The sequence below is a fragment of the Schistocerca piceifrons genome, chromosome 3, assembly GCF_021461385.2.
Source record: "Schistocerca piceifrons isolate TAMUIC-IGC-003096 chromosome 3, iqSchPice1.1, whole genome shotgun sequence".
Classification (NCBI taxonomy): Eukaryota; Metazoa; Arthropoda; class Insecta; order Orthoptera; family Acrididae; genus Schistocerca; species Schistocerca piceifrons.
In genome coordinates, this window is record NC_060140.1 from 75,802,339 (window position 1) to 75,825,671 (window position 23,333).

Genomic DNA, 23,333 nt, shown 5'->3' on the forward strand with positions numbered 1-23,333 from the left:
GCGCTATTAAGCAGACCAGCGTACCTCTGCGTATCTGCCTATCAGTGGCGTTACTGCATGTGCGTGTGTGTGTGTGTGTGTGTGTGTGCGAGAGAGAGAGTGGCTGTGTGTGAATCTGGTCAAACGGTAATTGAAGGTGTGCCTTTTCTCCACGGGAGTTATTAATAACAGATATGATCAGCATACCTGTATCAACTGAAAAATTATCAATTCTGCTGTATTAGACCCATTAAGCACACACATCTAATCGATCTATCAATGATTAATTTTACGTTCCATTGCATTTGCGAACCCCACATGGACCATTACTACTTTAGAATACTGAAACATGTACACAAAATTTAATTGGTGATACCACTGAAATTATAGTAATCATCATCCCCTTCTTCATCTTTTTCTTCTTCGTCTTCTTCTTCCACTTAGAAGCTGACTTCTCTATTTTATGCTATCCTCTTTATTTCGATATTTTATCATCTCCAACAGACGTACTACAATCTTCCTTAAAATTTCCTTGCCTTTCTTTTGTAATATTTTTCCTTTCAGTACATTCATTAAAAAAATTATGTGTCTAAAGCTTCATTTCCCCTTCACAAAAAGTTTCTGGACGGCTCTTATTAACCTCTTTTAAAATATCAAGAGGGTCTTCCTTAGGCTTCTCCAGAGCCAAATATTCATCGCCTCTTTGCGCTTCCTGTGAGTGGTTGCTCCAACAATCGACTGATAGAACAGATTCCTCCAAATCGTGCTGTTTATTGACGAGGCCTCATTTGGTCGTGATGGTATTTCGAACAGCAGGAATGCCCATGTGTGGGATGAGAAAAACCCTCACGCTGCATTAGATTCACACCATTAAGTACATTTTGTTGTGGATATCTGGGGCGGCATTGTAGTCGATGATCACAACCTGGCCTGGCCTGGTCGGAATGGCCACTTGTACTTGAGGTTTGTGCAAAGAGATCTACCTGTTGGAGAACGTACCCTCGGCTGTTCGTTAGAGAATGTGGATGCAACAGACGCAGCAGAGCCTCACTTCAGTGTGGATGTTCGTAACTATCTCAATGCTGTATTTCCAGGTCGCTGGATTGGAAGGGAAGGTCCTATTCCATGGCCTGTGACGTCACCCGGCCTGAATCCCCTTGATTATTTGCTATGGGATATCTAGAATCACATCTCCATGAGACCCCAGTTGATACGGAGATGGAATTGGTTACCAGATTTGTAACTGCCTGTGACGTGATTCGAAACACGTCAGTGGTATTTGTCAGTGTGCGTCAGAATCTTGTTCGCCGATGTCATGCTTGGACTGAGGTTGATGACAGTCAGTTTCACCACATATTGTAAGATACAGTACAAATGGTACGTTCATTGTGTCAATGACGGTATTTGCAGTTAAGTGCATCTAATATGAATAAAAAGGTACACAGTAATGTGATTTTCTTCCTATTATCTCCTTAAGCTGGCTTCTCCAAATCCTGGTACCCCACTTCAAATTATTCGGTAGAGCATGTACTACGTACTGTTAAGATTTTGCACGCTCTTACGGTAACACCCGGTATACATTCCCGTGTGTCCAGAAAAGTGTCTGCATTCGGAATGTTTGTCTTGGTTTGTAGATCAGGGAATGTCAATAGAGCCACATAACCGATAACTTGACCTCGACAAATACTTTCATTTAGAGTAATGACGTTAGGCCGTAGCAGCAATAGGTAAATCACAGTTCAAGGCGACAGTGACAGATGTGTATATCGTTTCGGGAAGTATATTCCTTCAGAAACGTCAACTTGTACGACAGGTAGAGATAATGAACTGCCACACTGGTCACTGTTATTTCCTGTGACAATGCTATGTAGTAATTTTCTGTTTAATAATTATTACAAATAGTGAGTTTTAGCCCAAGATTGGTATGAAGTGTCAGAAGCTGGTTAAAAATCATTTCTAACGGTACCTCATTCATCCCTGTACGACTAGTACGTGTTGAGGAAAGAGGATGTCGACTTGAGACATAATATAGAGGGTGAGTCACCTAACGTTACCGCTGGATATATTTCGTAAACCACATCAAATACTGACGAATCGATTCCACAGACCGAACGTGAGGAGAGGGGCTAGTGTAATTGGTTAATACAAACCATAAAAAAATGCACGGAAGTATATTTTTTAACACAAACCTACGTTTTTTAAAATGGAACCCCGTTAGTCTTGCTAACACCTTTTTATTGGTCTTTTTCACTAACGCACATGTACATTACCATGAGGGGTGACGTACACTACACACGTGGTTTCCGGTTTCAATTACGGAGTGGAATAGAGTGTGTCCCGACATGTCAGGCCAATAGATGTTCAATGTGGTGGCCATCATTTTCTCTACACAATTGCAATCTCTGGCGTAATGAATGTCGTACACGCCTCAGTACATCTGGTGTAATGTCGCCGCAGGCTGCCACAATACGTTGTTTCATATCCTCTGGGGTTGTAGGCACATCACGGTACACATTCTCCTTTAACGTACCCCACAGAAAGAAGTCCAGAGGTGTAAGATCAGAAGAACGGGCTGGCCAATTTATGCGTCCTCCACGACCTATGAAACGCCCGCCGAACGTGTACCTCACCCCTCATGGTAATGTACATGTGCGTCAGTGAAAAAGACCAATGTAAAGGTGTTAGCATGTGGACGTAATGTGCTGTTCCAGTCTCTTCTGTACCTAAGGTCCATCACCGTTCCCTTTCGATCCCTACGTAATTCGGTGCTCTCCGATACACACGATCGAACAGCGGAGGCGTGGTACTCAAGCGTCAGCTTTAGGTTACAATATCTCCGGATGTAATTAACATTTTAAAATGCAACAAACGGCACTGATTACGTATTTGTTTATATGTTCAGATGTGCTAACAAATCTAACGGGGTTACATTTTAAAAAATGTAGGTTTGTGTTAAAAAACATACTTCCGTGCAATTTTTTATGGTTTGTATTAACCAATTACACTAGCCCCTCTCCTCACGTTCGGTCCGTGGAATCGATTCGTCAGTATTTAATGTGGTTTACGAAATATATCCAGCGGTAATGTTAGGTGACACACCCTGTATATGACAATTTGTGGTACAGAAAAATGCATTCCTAAAGATAAAGAATGGCGTGAGTACACATTGGGTATGTGGGTGTCTCTTACGTTACTGGATGTTTTCAGGAGGAGATCACAAGACGACATGCCCAGAGGACATGAATGTCGGACTTTGAGAAAGTTCGACATTCTTGGGGGCATCATACTGGCAGTCGGCTGTAGAGGATTGACGGTAGAGAAAGTGGTGGTGAGGTGGACTCAGGACAAGAATGTGGCGAAGAGAGGGGGCACATGTCCTTCCGCAAGGGCTGCACCACGACAAGACCGTAACATTGGGCGACTGGCACTGACGAATAGACAACAGATGAAATCAGGACAGGGGTTAAAGGCAGATGATTAGCACGAACAGACGGGAACAGATTACTAGAAGCTGGGGGTGAAACCTACAGTTTCTACGCGTCGTTTTCCCTGACACCGTGCCACAGAGAACAGAGGCGTATATGACGTAGAGCTCGAGTTAGGTAATACACTGAGCGGCGTTCTGTGATGTTCAAGGATGGGTGTCGCTTCTGTCTGTGATGGTCACATTGACTCTAACGCTTTCGTAGGCGGCCTCGTCATTGGTCGCTGCAGTTACGGTTTGGGGAACTACTGTATATTGAGCAGTACTCCGGCTCGCGTTTGTGCCTCTGACAGGTTGGCGTCGTGTATTCGTAGTGTGACGTCTCGTTTTCTTAACGCGTTCACTGGCGCCACTACCTTTGCTCCTTTTGTCTGTCTGCGAGTGGCAGCAGCGGCGTTTATCGATAGCTAGTACTTGCTGCTATCTTTGGAGCGACCTCTAGTATTTGCGGGTCGTCGTGTGTCGGAGTTGAGGGGAGTGAGGTCCACACAGCGCCGGTACTCACCGGGACAGCAGGCGATACACACACTGCCCGATGGAAGCATGTGGTCGCGAGAGTTCACGACCTCGTAGAGGTCCGGTTTCAGCTAGTTTAAGTTGAATGGATCGTTTTATTCGAGTAGTGCAACCTTCACTGGTGAGTGTGTGTCTGTCCGTCGAAGTGACCTCGTGGAATAAGCTGTCAGTCGACGATTCATACTCGGACGTTAGACTTGCCTGACTTGATCGAGAGCGACCGTTGGTTGGTCGTTCGGTCGGTCGTCTCAACGAACGTGTATTTGGTTTTCCGACCGCGTCTGGGTTCTCTGTGTTTGTGTCGTAATTCGTTCTTGTTGCTCCACAGTGACTGTTTTAGTATTGTTTGAGTTGTTTTTGGTACCGTTTTCGCGGATCCGTGTGTATCTAGTGTGATTTTGAATGAGCTGTCATTTTAACGCTGTCTGCGCACTGGATTCTCTTGTATGATGTTTGCGGTTTTACGATGTCAAGAGTGTAGTCCGCCCGTTAGGTAGATTTTGCGAGAGTGTTAGTCTTGCGTTTAAACTGTGACTGGATTGAGTTGCCATCCTGTTAAGTGTGTATAACACTGGGCTGCCTGTTCAAATGGCTCTGAGCACTATGGGACTTAACTTCTGAGGTCATCAGTCCCCTAGAACTTAGAACTAGTTAAATCTAACTAACCTAAGGACATCACACACATCCATGGCCGACGCAGGATTCGAACATGCGACCGTAGCAGTCGCGCTGTTCCAGACTGCAGCATCTAGAACCGCTCGGCCACTCCGGGCGGCTGGGCTGCCTGTCTCACCTTACTTACGTTTGAGGGACGTTCCCAGGTTGATCCTTGGAGCACTGTCCGAGGAGCACTTACTCTTGATTTGATCTGAGCGTGATGATTGTTAAAACAGTATTTTTATTTGAATTGTTATTATGGATTTAAAAAAAAACTTGCGATCCAGGCCTTCAGCCGTCAATTCGTTTGAGTTATTACTGTGATTGTGGCCTTCAGGGAGCGCTGCCTGTGGGTTACCCCCTTCTTTATTTGGTCTGATTGTGTCAACTGTTTAAAAATAATATTTGTTTAAATTATTCCTATTTCTTGTGGCCTTCAGCCGACAAATAAATTGAATTATTCTTAATAAGGCCTTCAGCTGTCAGTGTAGCTTGTGTTGAGACAATTTAAAAAAAAATGATTGTTTAAAAAAATGATTTTGTTATTTTCAACGTGTAGTTGTCTTCCCCACTTGTAATTCAGGCTTTCAGCCGCTAATTGTTCTGAAGTATTGCTTGTGACCTTCAGCCCACAAATAATTATGAATTCTTTCGTAATAAGGCCTACAGCCGTCAGTGTAGCTTGGTGTTTCAGTATTTTTTTTTAAATGATTGTTTTTATAAAATTATTTCTTTAAATTAAGTGTACGTGTTTACTGTGCAACCAACGGTAACCGATTAGGCCGCGTTCACACCTTTTCCTGCTTTCCCTAGGTACCACCTTTCAGATATAACAGCAAGACTGATTTCGTAGCTGATGCCGATAAACTCTGTTGTCACATCCTACATGAGCAGGGTACCACACAGCATATTCGAGCAGGATATTTCAAGAGCGCATAATGCTGCCCTCACCACAAACACCTTGAGGAATGTACGGATCCTGGACTATCTTGCCCAGTTCCCCGGTCTGTAACACCACAGAGCATATCTGGAATACGAAAGAATGCCGTATACTTTCATACCAATCCACAGCCGGCAATCGACGGGGAGCGACAAACCACGTGTTTCTAACATGGCAAGAAATTCCTCAGTACGACATTCGAAGGCTGTTTGCTTTCAGCCCAGAACGAACACAGGAGTTTTTTCATGCCAGTGTGAGACCTCTTGCTCATGTCGAGAAAATCTACATCTACGTACGTACTCTGTTAGGCACTTTACTGTGCGTGGTGGAAAATACCGTGCCGCTACTGCTACTTGTCATTTCCTTCCCTGTTCCACTCGAAAACAGAGGGAGGGAAATACAAGTGTCTAAATGCCTCCGTATGAGCCCTAATTTCTCGTATCTTACCTTCGTGATCCTTACGCACAGTGTATGTTGCGGCAGTATTTCTGCAGTTAACTCCAAATAGCCGTTCTCTAGATTTTCTCAGTAGCGCTCCTCGAAAAGAATGTCGCCTTACCTCCAAGAATTCCCATTTGGCTTTCGAAGTATCTGCGCAATACTTCTGTCTTGTTCGAACCTACCGGTAACAAATCTAGCAGCGGGCCTTTGAATTGCTACGAAGTATTCCTTTAAACCGACCTAGTTAGGACACTGGACCAGCAGTGAAGCAAAGGTCGCACTAGCGTCCAGTATGCGGTCTCCTGAACAGATGAACCACATCTAAAGATTCTGCCAATAAACCGAGGTCCCCCATTCGCCTTACCTACCACAATCCACACATGCTCTCTCTGTTTCATATCGCTTTTTAGTATTATTCCCAGATATTTAAACGACGTAACAGTCCCAAGAGGGGCACCACTAATGCTGTATCCGAAAATTATAGGTTTGTTTTCCCTGCTAATCCTCATTAACTTACATTTTTGTACTTTTGGAGATAGCTGCCATTCATCACACAAACTAGAAATTTTGACAAAGTCATTTTGTGTCCTCCCACAGTCACTCAACATCGACATCATCCCATACATGCCGGCATCATCACTAAACAATCGCGTATGACTGCCCACTCTGTAAGCTATATCATTTACTTATATGGAAAATAATAGAGCTCCTATCACACGTCCGTGGGGCACTCCCTACGATACCCTTCTCCCTGACGAACACTTGCCGTCGGGGCAAACATATTGGGTTCTATTACTTAAGAAATCTTCGAGGCGCTTACATGGCTGGCAGCCTATTTCATATGCTCGTAGCGTCTTTAACACTCTGCAGTGGGACACCGTGTCAAATGTTTTCCAAAAATCTAGAAATGTGGGATCTGGCCCTTGTCCTTCATATATATTTCACAGTAGCTCATGTGAGAAAAGGGCAAGCGATATTTTCTAAAACCGAGTACATCTGTGGACACAATATTTTCCCTCTCAAGAAAATTTGTTGTATTCGAACGGAGAATATGTTCAAGGATTCTGTAGCATACCGAAATTACGAATACTGGTGTGGTAAGTTTGTTGAACGGCTCTTTTATCCTTCTTACCTACTGGAGTCATCTGCTCTTTTTACGAGTCACTTCGGGCTTCACGATGGGCGAGGGATTCGCGATAAATGCAAACTACGTAAGGGGCCAATGCCGTTGATTACTCTTTGTAAAACCGAACTGGGATTCCATCCCGGCCTGTTGACTAATTTGTTTACGAATCTTTCAGTTGTTTCTGTACGCCAGGGATGCTTATTACTCTGTCGTTCACACGGGAGTCCATCCGATGATCAAATGACGGTGTGTTTTTACGATTCTCCTGTGTGAACGATTTCTTGAACGTGAAATTTGAAACTTCGGCTTTCGTTTTTCTGTCTTCAACTGCCACAGCAGAATGGTCAACAAGGAATTGAATGGAAGCCTTAGACCTGCTTAGTGATTTTACATAGGACCAGAATTTACTCGGGTTCTTTGCCATATCGTATGCTAAGGTGTGACGGTGATAGTTGTTTATGCATAGATCTTTTCACAGACGCGCGAATCTCTACCAGCCTTTGCCTACGCCTTCCGTTTTGAGCCGAGGGTGAAACAACCTCTGCTTCTTGAACATTTTCCGAATTTCGTGTTGAACCATGATTGGTCTTTTCCGTCCTATATCCTCTTACTAGGCTCATAGTTCTCCAGAACACGATTCGCAATTTGCTTAAACTTTGTCCATATTTCATCTACGTCTGCATTACTGAAACTAAGTGATGTCATTTCACGGCCTAAGTGAGATGCTTGCAAGTGCACATCTGCTCTTTCTAACAGAAACACTCACCTAACCTTCTTGACTGATTTATTACCTTTCGTAACCATAGCAGTTCTTGAAACGTCATTAACAGTAATCCTGTTTCGTTTACTGACGCTGGCGAAAAGATCCGGTCTGTTTGTAGCTACAAGATTTAAGATATCTTCAATTGTGTGTGGGCTGTTAAACCAGCTTTACAAGACGGTTACCAGAAAATGTATTCAGTTCCGAATGAATTAAATTTTAATCATTTAATACCCTTCACATGATGAATGTCTCTACGAAGTTTGATAAACTCCGGATTGATGCTTCATTGTGTAACATATTCCGTTTAGGTTATTCTAACATAATTTGTTATCTTCTTTTATTTTATTACTTTCACTTTTGTTGTTGCTTTCAGTATCCTTGTTTATTATCAAAAAGCAATGGTTTTAGACTGTTAATTTTAGATACAAAACTTTTTATAATTATCGCAGGTTTGGAATATATGTTTGGCATACGTTTTCCACCGTCAGTTATTAGTTTAATCTCAAATATGTTCTGTACTTTTCAGATGGGGAATCAGATTTCCGTTCTCCTTAATCCCATAGAATTTTGGAAGTCGCACGTAATTGGTTTGTAACACAAAAAGAATGGACCCACGATCACTGTTTAAACAATGAAAAGTGTCTGATGGTGACGCAAAGAGCAGCATATAATTTACGAAAATTTCGAAGTGGCTTTAAAACTGTGATGGACTTTATTTAAATGAGTAAAACTTTTTCATCGGAAAAATTGAGATTGCGGGAGGTACTGGCATATGATTAGTTTCTGTTTTCAGTATGATTCCTTATATCCTTGATCACATTCCAGATCCAGTATACGTATCTTATACACATTGCTCATTCATCCATCTGATAGTACTGTTATCATACTATCTTGCATTTTCTGTTGTGACTGACAAGCGATTAATGCTACTTTTCTGACTTCCATTTCCTCTTTTACTCACAACGATTCATTTGACCCACGCAGATTGATCACAAACACCTGGACGATTGTGACATTATACAGGGTAAACTGCCTATTGGCTTCTGTCTCGGGTTCTTCGGCCGACGTTCATCTAATGATTTTTCTGGCGTTTCGCCAGCACGAGTGGCTGGCATTGTCAAAGCTTCACCCTCCATTGCCGGTGGTGAACTGGAGGCGAGCTCGCGGCCGCAGACTATATGTACCTGGCGCGCCGAGGGCTTCTCCGCGGTGATTTCCGGTGCGGTTCTCCTCTTGCTACCTGCGACGGTCGTTCGCTGCAGTACGGGAAGCCAGGATCTGTTTACCTTAAGACTTTCCTCTTTCTTGTTCAAACTGTTTGCGTGTTTTTGTATTTCTACAGCTTCTCTGAACAAGCGCGTGTGATAGTGCTTCTCTACAGCCAGAACTTCCGTGTCGGCGAATTTTATTACGTGGTCGGTTTTATTCAGTGCGTGCTCTGCCACGGCCGATTTCTCCACCTGCCCCAACCTGCAATGTCGCTTATGCTCTTTGATCCTGGTGTTAATGGATCGTCCAGTCATTCCGACATAAACTTTTCCGCATTTGCATGGTATACGGTATATTCCCGACATTGCAAGTGGGTCTCTTTTCTCCTTCGCCGATCTAAGATACTCTTTGATCTTTCTTGTCGGTTTGAAAATCGTCTTTACGCCATGTTTGCGCAATATACGGCCGATTCTGTCCGTCACTCTGGGAATGTATGGCTCTGAGCACTATGGGACTTAACAGCTGAGGTCATCAGTCCCCTAGAACTTAGAACTACTTAAACCTAACTAACCTAAGTACATCACACACATCCATGCCCGAGGCAGGATTCGAACCTGCGACCGTAGCAGTCGCGCGGTTCCGGACTGAAGCGCCTATGGGAATGTACGGCAGAAAGGCCGTACCCGACATTTCTTTTTCTGGTTCCTTATTTCGCCGAGTGTTTGGCTCTGTTACACTTCTAATGTAATTTGTGGAGTACCCATTGCTCCTCAGAACGGTTTCCAGGTGTTGAATTTCTCGTTTGAGGTGTTGCGGCTCACATATTCGTCCTGCTCTCGTTACGAGCGTACTAATCATGCCTCTTTTCTGGCAATGGAGGGTGAAGTTTTGACAATGCCAGCCACTCGTACTGGCGAAACGTCAGAAAAATCATTAGATGAACGCTGGCCGAAGAACCCGAGACAGAAGCCAATAGGCAGTTTGTCAACAAGTGGCCACGAAAGCCTTAACAATTTTGTATTATACAGGGTGTTACAAAAAGGTACGGCCAAACTTTCAGGAAACATTCCTCACACACAAAGAAAGAAAATATGTTATGTGGACATGTGTCCGGAAACGCTTACTTTCCATGTTAGAGCTCATTTTATTACTTCTCTTCAAACCACATTAATCATGGAATGGAAACACACAGCAACAGGACGTACCAGCGTGACTTCAAACACTTTGTTTCAGGAAATGTTCAAAATGTCCTCCATTAGCGAGGATACATGCAACCACCCTCCGTCGCATGGAATCCCTGATGCACTGATGCAGCCCTGGAGAATGGCGTATTGTATCACAGCCGTCCACAATACGAGCACGAAGAGTCTCTACATTTGGTACCGGGGTTACGTAGACAAGAGCTTTCCAATGCCCTCATAAATGAAAGTGAAGAGGGTTGAGGTCAGGAGAGCGTGGAGGCATGGAATTGGTCGGCCGCTACCAATCCATCGGTCACCGAATCTGTTGTTGAGAAGCGTGCGAACACTTCGACTGAAACGTGCAGGAGCTCCATCGTGCATGAACCACATGTTGTGTCGTACTTGTAAAGGCACATGTTCTAGCAGCACAGGTAGAGTATCCCGTATGAAATCATGATAACGTGCTCCATTGAGCGTAGGTGGACGAAACTAAAATGAGCTCTAACATGGAAATTAAGCGTTTACGGACACATGTCCAAATAACATCTTTTCTTTATTTGTGTGTGAGGAATGTTTCCTGAAAGTTTGGCCGTACCTTTTTGTAACACCTTGTATAGAGAGTGAATTTCCACTCTGCAGAAGAACGTCCGCTAATCTGAAGTTTCTGTTAGATCAGACCTGTGTGCCGGGACGAGACTCGAATCTCGGATTTCTACCTTTCGTGGGCAGGTGTTTTATCGACTGAGCTGTGGGAGCAAGGTTTACGAGGCCCTCTCGCAGCTGTACTCTCACCAGTACCTCACTTCCTACCTTCCATACTCCACAGGAGCTCTCCTGCATAACTTACAACTTATCAGTCCTGAAGAAAGTCACCTCAACGAGTGTTGTGCGAAAGTCGCTGCCTTCACCAGTCGTCTGGTTCACGCACCCATACTGACTGCTGTTCACCGGCGACGAAGGCTGGAATTTGCAGACCGTTACCCCATCTGGACGTCCACTGAATGGCGACAGGTGGCCTTCTCAGATGAATCACGTTTTATGCTCCATCGGACAGACGACCGTTGCCATGTACGGCACTGCGAGGATAGTTGACAGGGACCAGGTCGGAGGAGAGAACGTTGTAGTAACCTGGGCAATGGTTTCGTGGCTTTGTCTGGGTGATCCTGTCGTTCTCGAAGGCACAATGGATCAGCACAAATATGTATCTCCCCTTAGGGACCATGTCCACCCTACATGCAGTTTGTTTTTCTTTCTCAGCATGATGCCATCTACCAGCAGGACAAAGCAACGTGTCACACAACTCTCAGTGTACGTATGTGGTTCAGAGAGCATCAGAATGAGTTTACTTCACTGCCCTAGCCACCCCCCCCCCCCTCCCCGTCTCGGACTTAAACCCGATCAAGAATCCGTTGGACCATCGCGATCGGGCATTTCGCCCCTTGGATCCTCAGCCGAGAACCCTAATGGCACCGTAGTCAGCATCGATATACATCACTGACAGTACCTTCCAGAACCTCAATGATTCTGTCCTGAAAAGGTGGTTACTCAGGCTTTTGACAGGTGGACACTTAATGTGACTAGAAAGTGTAACTAAGTGTAATCTATTGCTCATAAATAGGAATGGAGACCCACTGCTGTTCGGTTACACTGTTCCTGGCAAGTCACTGGAAACTGTAACTACAGTAAAATTCCTCGAAGTAGCCATCCGGAACGACATAAAGTGTAAGCTCTGTTAGTCCATTACGGCCACGGGACAGCGGCTGGTACGTGCTTTTCTGTGTCAATAAACTTTACCAACAGCCGTACGCTTTAAGATATTTTATTTTATTCTAAAGCAACCAGTTTCGGGAATGGAGCCTGAAGATGGCAAAATGAATTACCGAAACTGGTTGCTTTCAGAACAGAATAAAATATCTTAAAGTGTACGCTGTTAGTAAAGTTTATTGACACAGTAAATCGTAATAGTCACATAAAACAAATTGTAGAGAAATAACATTCCTAGATGAGACTCAGTGACAAACTCTTAGCAATTACAGCTCATCGACGAAAGAAGTGGCTCACAAATTCTTGTTCAAGCCGATTTTTGAGTATTTCAGTCTGGTAATTCTGACTACACTTTTGCCTTTTAAACTCCAATGTCAAGTTCTAACAATACCACCACTTGCAAAGTAGGTTAAAAATCAGATTTATAATGTTGCTAACGCAGCATATGTTCGCTTTATCGGGCATCAACAAAGTTATTGACTGTGGATGGTATCGTCAGAATGGAAATAATGAAGTCACTGTAAAAAAGTCATTAATTTTGGATTCCCACGTAGATTTCGTCGAAGTTGTTATGGCTCGTTGATTCTAGGGTGATTCCACTTTGACTGCTAGAAGGTCCAGATCTGTATTTTAGCAATATCTGAAGACCTAACAAATGCGTTTTTCAGGAAATTCTTAATGGTCAAACAATCCCGGATCAGAACAATGGTATGGTAGAAATAATTTTTGACTTGGTGTTCACGATCCACATTTCTATTAAACTTCTTGTAAATTCACATATACTTCTTCTTAATTGTCACATCATCAAGAAAACAATTGTGTATCAATCTTCATATATTTAATTTCAACTTTAACCAAACACAAGACTTGACTGTTCTATTACAAAGCGAAATAACAACTTAACTTCTGCAAAGTGAAACAAAGATTGCTCTGTGCGCATTCGCGTCAAAACGGTTACAAGTAAGTCAAAGATTATGACGGTCTCACAGAAATGAATACAAATAAGAACCATATCACTGTAATATATCGATACATCGGAGTACCTATACATTAATAAAACCAAATGTGGATATTGTCACAAAGATACGTCTGTTACTTCACAGAAAAGTAGTACGACATTACTGGTATCGAGAACTTGGGTTGCGTAATGGTCACGTAAATAAAGAACCATTACAAAGTGGAATGCTGGTAATTCATTGTTGATGGATCTCAAAAACTAATTAGCCTGTTTTAGTATATTGTATGCTGTCTTAGATCATGTTCACCCCGTTTCCCTGAAACATCTTGGTGATACAGTACGCCACAAATGGTGAATACTTTGCTTGAAATGTGTCGTCGTCGCAAGCCAAAGTTTTTTCACGCTTGAAGTGCCATCCATGACGTTTAAATCTGTACACCGTTTATTTTTTAAAGATTTATTGAATCAGAAATATGATTACTTGATTTAAGAATTTATTACACCACTGCAGTGACAGTAACAACAACATCTACATCTGCTTGATTACTCTCCAATTCTCAATTAAGTGCCTGGAAAAGAGTTCCTCGGAACACCTTCAAGCTATTTTTCTAACTTTGCACTCTCGAAGAGCTCGTGGGGAAAAACCAGCGCTTAATTTTTTCTGTGTGAACTCTGAATTATTTTATCATTATGATAAATTTTCCCCGTGTAGGTTGCCGCCACCAGAACATTTTCGCAATCGGAGGAGAAAGTTAGTGGCTGAAATTGCACCAGGACGTCCTGCAGCTATGATTAACGCCTTTATTTTAATGATTGCCTCCTCAACTCACGTATCACGTCAGTGCCACTCTCCTTCACGATAAAACAAAACGAGTTACACTTTTTCTTAGCTTTTCGATGTCCTCCGTCAGTTCCATCTGATGCGAATCCCATACTACACAGCAATAGCCCAGAAGAGGGCAGACAAGCATATTGTAGGCAGGCTATTTAGTAGACCTGTTGTACAGTCTAAGTGCTCTTCCAGTAAAACCCTCTCCGTTCCCTCCCTACCCTCAATACCAATAGACATAGAAAGGACGGCTAATGTTGGAAAAAAGAACATGGCAAATTGAGACAGTTTATTTAAAACACGAACGGTTTCGGGCTTTTGCCCATCTTCAGGTAATTATATTCAGTTCCGTCTTTATAGATTCAATGTTGGCGTTCACTGTTTAATTATTATGGAATATTGAGTAAGGAGATGTAGGTGAAAGCACTGTTAGTGACCAAGTGACAAGGGATTAATATACTAATGAACTGAAGATTAGATAGAATGTCGAAATGTTAACTGTATATTTGTCTCCAATGTAATCATTGCAGCACTATATTTTACAATTCACCCATGATTACACCAAAAATATTATTTACTCTGGACGAATCATAAACTCACAGCATGTAACACGTCCATACTCAAATTCAGATATTGTTATCAAAAACATTAGAGCTGAGAGGCACAGAGACGATACACATGTGAAAACTCAAAAGATATTACAGATCACGAAAAGTGTCACAGAGCTGCAGAACTACAGTGCCAGTTTTTAACGTGTATCATAACCAAGTACGACACAGAAAATAAAGATGCTCCTCGCTAGTACGCGTGGATATCTTTATCTGTCTAAGGGTATTGATCTGCAAAACACAGCAGAATTGCCTTGTCTGTGTCTGTTGCACCACATCACAGAAGCCCATTCGCGCCGGCCGATGTGGCCGAGCGGTTCTAGGCGCTACATTCTGGAGCCGCGCGACCGCTACGGTCGCAGGGTCGAATCCTGCCTCGGGCATGGATGTGTGTGATGTCCTTAGGTTAGTTAGGTTTAAGTAGTTCTAAGTTCCCGGGGACTGATGACCTCAGAAGTTAAGTCCAATAGTGCTCAGAGCCATTTGAACCAAACGCATTCGCAGTTCCCACGCGTAAAGCGCATTGAGCATTTCAGGTATTACTCATTTTTAGCTCTAACGAATCTCAAAAAATTTGCAAAACACAGTTTAAGAAAGTAGGTGCATACGAACGAAAAAGAAAGACCAGGTAAAATGTAAATTTTCGTGCATTCGCCGGTGAAACTATTGAAAATATAACCGGAGGAGTAATGCTGCGTTCTGTACGTCTTGTACCGTGTTGATAAAGTTGATACTTGCAGGCTGGCCATCTTCCAGACTACGATTCCTTAATGACACACGTAGAACGACAAACACTGTCTTTGTTTTCCTTGAGAGAGCAGCCACGTCTTGCACTAGTCGGCTGGATCTCTAAAGCCGGTCTACTCCGAGGTGTTGCACAACGCCGCTGCCGCCACTGCTGTTGTTGTTTTCAGAAGGGACGCTCGGCTCGCACCTGCACCCATCCGTGATTGCGCAGACTTCCTGGGACACTTGCAGACGTGACGCGCGCTGCTCTTGGTTTCTTTTCTCGCTCATCCAGTAAACACTTTATCGTATACGGCTTCCGGTCAACACAAATTACGTCGCTCCCCGCTGGCTGCAGGTGGATGTACCGGCACTCTCGGAACCGGTGATAAGGACCAGATAAGAACACGGAAACAATAATGCGGAGTTGTCTGCACCTACACCGAGAACGGTATTTTCTGCCTAACAACACGCAACTGATTATCCGTTGGGCGTGGTTCCCGAACGTCTTCTGCTGCATCTGTCTCTACAAGTGTAGCCAGCAAGCCGCTATACAGTTTGTGGTGGGGAGTACATTTTACACCCTTCCCGCATCGTTTCAATCGGGAAGAGAAAGAGGGGGGGCATTTTCTGTATAGTTCTGTATGTTTCATAATCTCTGTTTCTTTTCCTCGCAATCCCTTAGCGGAATAAACGATGCATCACGTTTCTACCGAAATACTGATAAATTCGTAACAGTTATAGCTGTTACGTAGTGAGCCCCTGCAGCTCCTAGTAACAGCAGAGCTCGCAATTCGCAGCACTGTTCCCTGAGTTCAATGGGGTCCTTTGGTTTGGAGCCGAGTGGGAAATCCCAACCAAAGCCTTTGCTGACTCTGTGGAGGACTTTGCTGTAGATTTGTAGACATGCGTCATCTGGTGTGGATTTGTAGAACTTTCCGTGATAAGTAAGGGCTGCATTAACGAAGGAAGCAGCTCTTTCGGTAACAGGGTACTTGTGGAGTGTACATGTGGTTTTCTAGACTAGACGGTAGTTTGAGGTGCTCTAATAAACACTCGCCAGTCGATATGCAGCAAGGGAAGTCAGACGCCGTTCAGATTAAAGACGCTTCGAATTCCAAAATTTTATCAGTACTTCCGAAGTATTTGTAATAAAGTTCCCGAAATTACCACCCTCCAGGAAAGTTCTCGCGCTTAAATTATTCTTGGGATCGAGAGCTGGTTGAAATCCGAAGTGGAAAGCTCTGAGGCATTTAACGAGTTGTGGAATGCATATCGGAAGGACAGGTTAGAGGCCACAGGAGGGGAAGTGTTCATTGCAGTTAACAAAAATACTGTTTCCATGATTGAAGTTGAGTTTGACAGTGAAATCTGGACACGAATAATAGTGAAGGTGAAACCAAATCTTGAAATATGGATGTTTTTACCTGCTATCCCATTCCGCTGTGACATTTCTACTGTCATTCAAAAGAAATCTACGGTAAGTAGTGTGTAAATGCCCTGATCATGTAATACTAGTTGGAGGCGACTTTCACCTACCAAGTATAGACTGGTATGTCTATGGATTCATTCCAGTGGTTACAGACAAACAGTCGTATTGAACACGTTTTCTGGAAACAGTCCTGAGCAGAAAACTGGGCAGTCCACATGCAATGGAAATATCTTAGACCTTGCAGCTACAAACAGGCTGGATCTTATCGACTATGTCAGTATAAAAACGGTGAATAGTGATCAAGATGTCATTGTAGTAACTATGATTACGGAAATTAATATATCAGTCAAGAAGTATAGGAGAGTGTTTCTGTTAGACAGAGCAGATAAGCAGCTGTTAGCATTTCACTTGCAATGAACTGAAGACACTTAGTTCCGGTAAGATGAAAGTAGAGGTATTATGGGCAAAGTTTAGGTAGATTGGAAATCGCGGTCTGGAGAGTTACGTGACTGGTAAGAGGAGAAAGGATGAAAAAGACCCACGATGGTCTAATAACGAAATTCGGAAGTTCAGGAGAAGCAGAGGCTGTTGCGCTCTCGATTGAAAAGAGAACGCACAAATGGCGACAAGCAAAGGTTAGCAGAGATTCGTGCGTCTGTGAAAAGATTTATGCGAGAAGTATACAACTACCACCGTCACACCTTAGTAAAAGATCGGGGGCAGAGAACTTGAGCATATTCTGGTCCTCTGTAAAATCGCTAAGCAGGTCTATGGCTTCCATTAAGTCCCTTCTTGACCCGTCTGGTGTGGGAGTTAAAGATAGAAGAACGAAAGCAGAAAGTTTAAATTTCGCGTTCAAGAAATCGTTTACGCAGGAGACTCGTACAAACGTATCGTCGTTTTACCATCGGACAGACTTTCGTATGGACGGCATAGTAATAAGCATCCCAGGTGTAGAGAAACAACTTCAAGTTAAAAGAAAATAGTTCACCAAGTCCGGATGGAACCCAGATTCGATTTTACAAAGAGTACTCTATGGCATTGGCCCATTATCTAGCTTGCATTTATCGCGGAGCCCTCACCCAGCACTATGTCCCAAGCGACGGGGAAAAAGTGTATGTGACTCCTATATATAAGTACGGTAAAAGAATGCACCCGCAAAATTAAAGACAAATATGTCTAGCTTCGGGTTGTTACAGAATCTTCGAAAATATTCTCAATTCGAATATAATACAATTTCGTGTGAATGAGAAGCTTATATCCACGAATCAGCGTGGTTTTAGAGCTTATGTCCACGAATCAGCGTGGTTTTAGAAAGCATCGCTCGTGGGAAACTCAGTTTGACCTTCGTCACATGGTATACTGCGAACAGGGGATGAATGGCAAGAGGAAGGTTCCATATTTCTATACTTTCGGGAAGTTTATAACGTAGTACCCCATTGCAGGCTGCTAACGAAGATACGATCATATGGAATAGGTTTATAGATACGTGAGTGGTTCGAAGACATCTTAAATAATAGAACTCAGTGTGTTGTCCTCGACAGCGAGTGTTCATCTCTGGTACCCATGTCTCGCCGCGTACAAAAATTCTCACACTTCCACGTAGGATTTACTCTAGACGCCGACGGATGGTTTATACGAATTCCGTCCGGGGGGATGAATACGAAACTGATGACCTCAGATGTTTAGTCTCCTTAAATCTATAATCAATCAGTATAGACACAATATCTTTAGAAAAAAGCCCACCTCTCTCCGTTATAAAATTTTTTTGTGTCTGGCGTTGTTCGTGTGAAATCGAAAATTCCACTCCCATGGTTAATTTCCTCTGGTTCTGAAATGGTTCAAATGGCTCTGAGCACTATGGGACTCAACATCTTAGGTCATAAGTCCCCTAGAACTTAGAACTACTTAAACCTAACCAGCCTAAGGACATCACACACACCCATGCCCGAGGCAGGATTCGAACCTGCGACCGTAGCAGTTCCGCGGTTCCGGACTGCAGCGCCAGAACCGCACGACCACCGCGGCCGGCTTCCTCTGGTTCTGCTGCTGCTCTCTAATTGCAGTTATTATTAACTCCTCGGCAACGCTGATTCAGCATATTGTTCATGGAGTGCGTCTCCATCGTCTAATGTAAGCATCTTTAACAACATAGGCCAATACAGTAGCGTGTCAAAGAAAAAGACAATAGAATCGTGTACCATTTAAGGATATTTATGCGTAAGTCATTTGTGTTATGTTATAAAATACACTAGAGGAAAGAAAAGAAGAATACAGAAAAAAATTACAAGGGTCCACTTATTTTAGAACGAAGTATGCCATAACAGGTAAATGCAGTAGATTGTGTTGCGCCAAAACATGAGTTCTGCAGGGGACTGAGTGATAGGAGCTCGTTAGGAGTGAATAAGTATGTCAGAGTGTCTTGACTAGCTACTTCTTCTTCCAAAATTGAGTAAGAATTGCGAGGTAGCGAGAAGTAATCTCAAAAAGAAGTGCGTTACAATTGCTAGTTTATTTCCTAAAATGGCTTCTCGTCTGCTACTCTTACTGGTTGGCTTTCATACTGACAATGAAACCGAGTCTTTATACAGAGACGGTGATTTAACAGCACCATTCCATCTACTGTGAATATCACTGTTAACTGGTGGTGTGCCACCTCTACGAGAAATAGAGTTCCTCAGTCCCTGTTACAGCTTCTAGCACCTCTGGCTCTCTGATTACAATTCTCTTTTTTTCTCAGACTCTCTCGACGAACGCCGTGCTCCCTAGTTTTGTTCAACCTTTACCCTTCATCTCCGTCTATATCTGACTTGACGTGGTGTTGGAGGTGTGTTGCCTTCTCATCGGCTCTAATTTGCACTTGCCCTCAATAACTTTCTATAGTCTGAATAGAGAGGGAGAGGCTTCTGTCCATATAATGCGTTTCTAGCCTGTTATTGGCTTCGTACTGCGCACGTAAAGGATCCCTTTCCAGAACACGCATCTCTGTTCTCTTCTAGCCCCGTGATTGTTGTTATTCGCTGTGTAATCGGCGTCGAGTGACATCTGCAACCCTGTCGATTCCCACTACTGCATGGAATCTAACTTTTTCTTTACAAGACTTCGCCTTTTTTTCTCTGTTGATACGACATGTGGTCCACCTCGGATCTGCAAGATTACCCAGAAAATTTAGCTTACTTCTAAAGTTTCTCATTCAAGTTCCTTGACCATACCTGTTACACTTTCGCCAGGGCTGTTCTTAACATCCTAGCATAACACTTTCATTCGTTTTTCCCTACTATTGATTTCATGTGCTAATGCCATTTCAAGTTGCTGTGAAGTATTTAAACATTATGAGTACAGACACCCTTCTCGGGCTTGCAACCTGATCTCGCAGTCAGGCTGACGCAATATTTCGACGGTTTATTCGGCCTTTATCTTCAGATAAAACGCTGCTGTTCTGGAGTCTGGTTGAACTGACGCTACTTTTGGGTATTAACAGGGAGTACTCAGTGTATGCGCCCAGTGAAAGGGAAGCTTACGAATTCACATGTTAAAAGCCGGCTGTTATACACGAACTTCATAATTCTGGCAAGTTATCTAAATAAAAGGTGGATGTAGTAATAATAAGTGAATAATGTCTGCCTGGACCAAACAAGTATTTTTTGCTTTCGAGAAATCCAGGACTCTCTGGCTACGTATTACCAAAAGAACCAACGAACTACCCTGGCAGGATCGCCATATGCAAGGTCTCAACTATAACAAGTTTGTTTGCTTGGCTATCCTCCGCAGCAAGCACAAAAATACTTATTTTGTAAATAAAACCTCTTTTTTTGCAGCAACTTATTTTTCCCAGACGCTGCTCGCCTTTTTCTCGCTCTAAGGCATCATCAGTGGGACCTATGACCATACGGTTTTGTTATTTTTACATAAAAGACCACGACGTGAACTGTTTGATAATCTAAAAATAACAAAACTCTATCTTTAGAGATCCCACTGATGAAGCCTTAGAGCAAGGATAAGGCGAAAGGCGCCTGGGAATATTAAACTAAGTTTCACCAAGAAAAGGCGGTTTTATTTACAAAACAAGTATTTCTTCTCTATAACTTTCTGTATGAAACTTAGTCCAGATTTGCCTCTCACTCTATAAAAAAATCTACGTATTACCAAAACAATGTACCCACAAACTGTTATCCAACTTAAACTTGTACGCTAACCTTTCACAAAACAGAACCCAATCTGATTTGAAGTGTAAATCGTCTGAATACAACCTATCTTTATATAAAATGCGCAACTGAAGTAATACAATTATTTGGTCCTAATCAAAATTTCCACTTACCTGGCGTCTTGACAACATTGTTGCAGATTTATCGAAAGCACAACAGCAAACAGCAGGCAGGCAGCAGTTAAGCTAGACTTCTATTTTTAAATAAAATTTCCAAACAATATCCAGATTGTTGCATACCATATAGTGCAATGTGGTAATGATAACACTTCTTTAAACAGCTGGATGGACAGAGTAACTATTGCTATGAAATGTTATTGCGAGACAACGATTTTAGGATGAAGTACATGTTGAAAAAGACAACTGACAATAATCATTCCGAAAAACTACCGCGCAGTGCTGAAGTCTTACCTCAAACTTCTTTTCTTCACATATAATAACATTATACAAAATTTACACACATAAAAAAAGTTTCTCAGAACTCCTGAAGACAGACGTTGACTGTGGATATTGTATCACAGTTACAGTCCCTTTGTTGAGAAATGTCACTAAACCCGCGCAAAGATGTAAACAACCATGCATGGGCGGCGCCTTTTAGACGGAGGGGGTCCGACAGCCCATCAGATCCAGTCATTCCACCAGGAAGGAGGTACACGGATCGTGTTGTCTGTTGTTCAGCCATGCCTAGACGGTCAGTATGGCAGTTTGATCGTTACTTTGTGTCACGGAGTGCTCTCAACAAGGAAAGTGTCCAGGCGTCTCGGAGAAACCAAAGTGATGTTGAAACTTCCTGGCAGATTAAAACTGTGTGCCCGACCGAGACTCGAACTCGGGACCTTTGCCTTTCGCGGGCAAGTGCTCTACCATCCGAGCTACCGAAGCACGACTCACGCCCGGTACTCACAGCTTTACTTCTGCCAGTATCTCGTCTCCTACCTTCCAAACTTTACAGAAGCTCTCCTGCGAATCTTGCAGAACTAACACTCCTGAAAGAAAGGATATAGCGGAGACATGGCTTAGCCACAGCCTGAGGGATGTTTCCAGAATGAGATCTCATTCTGCAAAGCGATGTTGTTTGCACATGGAGGAGATACAGAGAGTCAGGAGCTGTCGATTACATGCCTCGCTCAGTCCGCCCGAGGGCTAGTATTGCAGTGGATGACCGCTACCTACGACTATGGCTCGATGGAACCATGACAGCAACGCGACCATGTTGAATAATGCTTTTCGTGCAGTCACAGGTCGTCGTGTTACGACTCTAACTGTGCGCAGTAGGCTGCATGATGCGCAACTTCACTCCCGTCGTCCGTGGCGAGGTCCATCTTTGCAACCACGACACCATACAGAGAGGTACAGATGGGCCCAACAACATTCAGAATGGACCGCTCTCGATTGGCGTCATGTTCTATTCACCGATGAGTGTCGTATATGCCTTCAACCAGACAATCGTCGGAGACGTGTTTGGAGGCAGTCCGGTCAGGCTGAACGCCTTAGTCACACTGTCCAGCGAGTGCAGCAAAGTGGAGGTACTCTGGTGTTTTGGGGTGGCATTATGTGGGGTCGACGTACGCCGCTGGTGGTCATGGAACGCGCCGTAATGGCTGTACGATACATGAATGCCTTCCTCCGACTGATAGTGCAACCACATCGGCAGCATATTGGCGTGGCGTCCTTCTTCATGGACGACAATTCGCGCCCCCATCGTCCACATCTTGTGAATGACTTCCTTCAGGATAACGACATCGCTCGACTAGAGTGGCCAGCATGTTCTCCAGTCATGCACCATATGGAAAAGGCTGTTTCTGGACTACGTGGCCCACCAACCACTCTGAGGGATCAAATACGAATTGCCGTTGAGGAGTGGGACAATCTGGACCTACAGTGCCTTGATGCACTTGTGGATAGTATGCCACGACGAATACAGGTGTGTGTGTGAAATCTTATGGGACTTAACTGCTAAGGTCATCAGTCCCTAAGCTTACACACTACTTAACCTAAATTATCCTAAGGACAAACACACACACCCATTCCCGAGGGAGGACTCGAACCTCCGCGGGGATCAGCCGCACAGTCCGTGGCTACAGCGCCTGAGACCACTCGGCTAATCCCGCTCGGCGACGAATACAAGCATGCATCAATGCAAGAGGACGTGCTACCGGGTATTAGAGGTACCGGTGTGTACAGCAATCTGTACCACCACCTCTGAACGTCTCGCTGTATGGCGGTACAACATGCAAGGTATGGTTTTCATGGCAATGAAAAGGGCGGAAATGATGTTTATGTTGATCTCTATTCCAATTTTACGAACAGGTCCCGAAACTTTCGGCACCGAGGTGATGCAAACCTTCCCTTTGATGTGTGTACACTGTTTTCGCTTACCAACGCATACACTATATTCATGCTTGCTGTCCTCTACAACTAATCTTCCTTCCCCTAACAGATACAATCACAAGTCAACACAACACTACTGAATACCTCCATCACTACCACACTTCAACTAAGAATGTATCACAGTG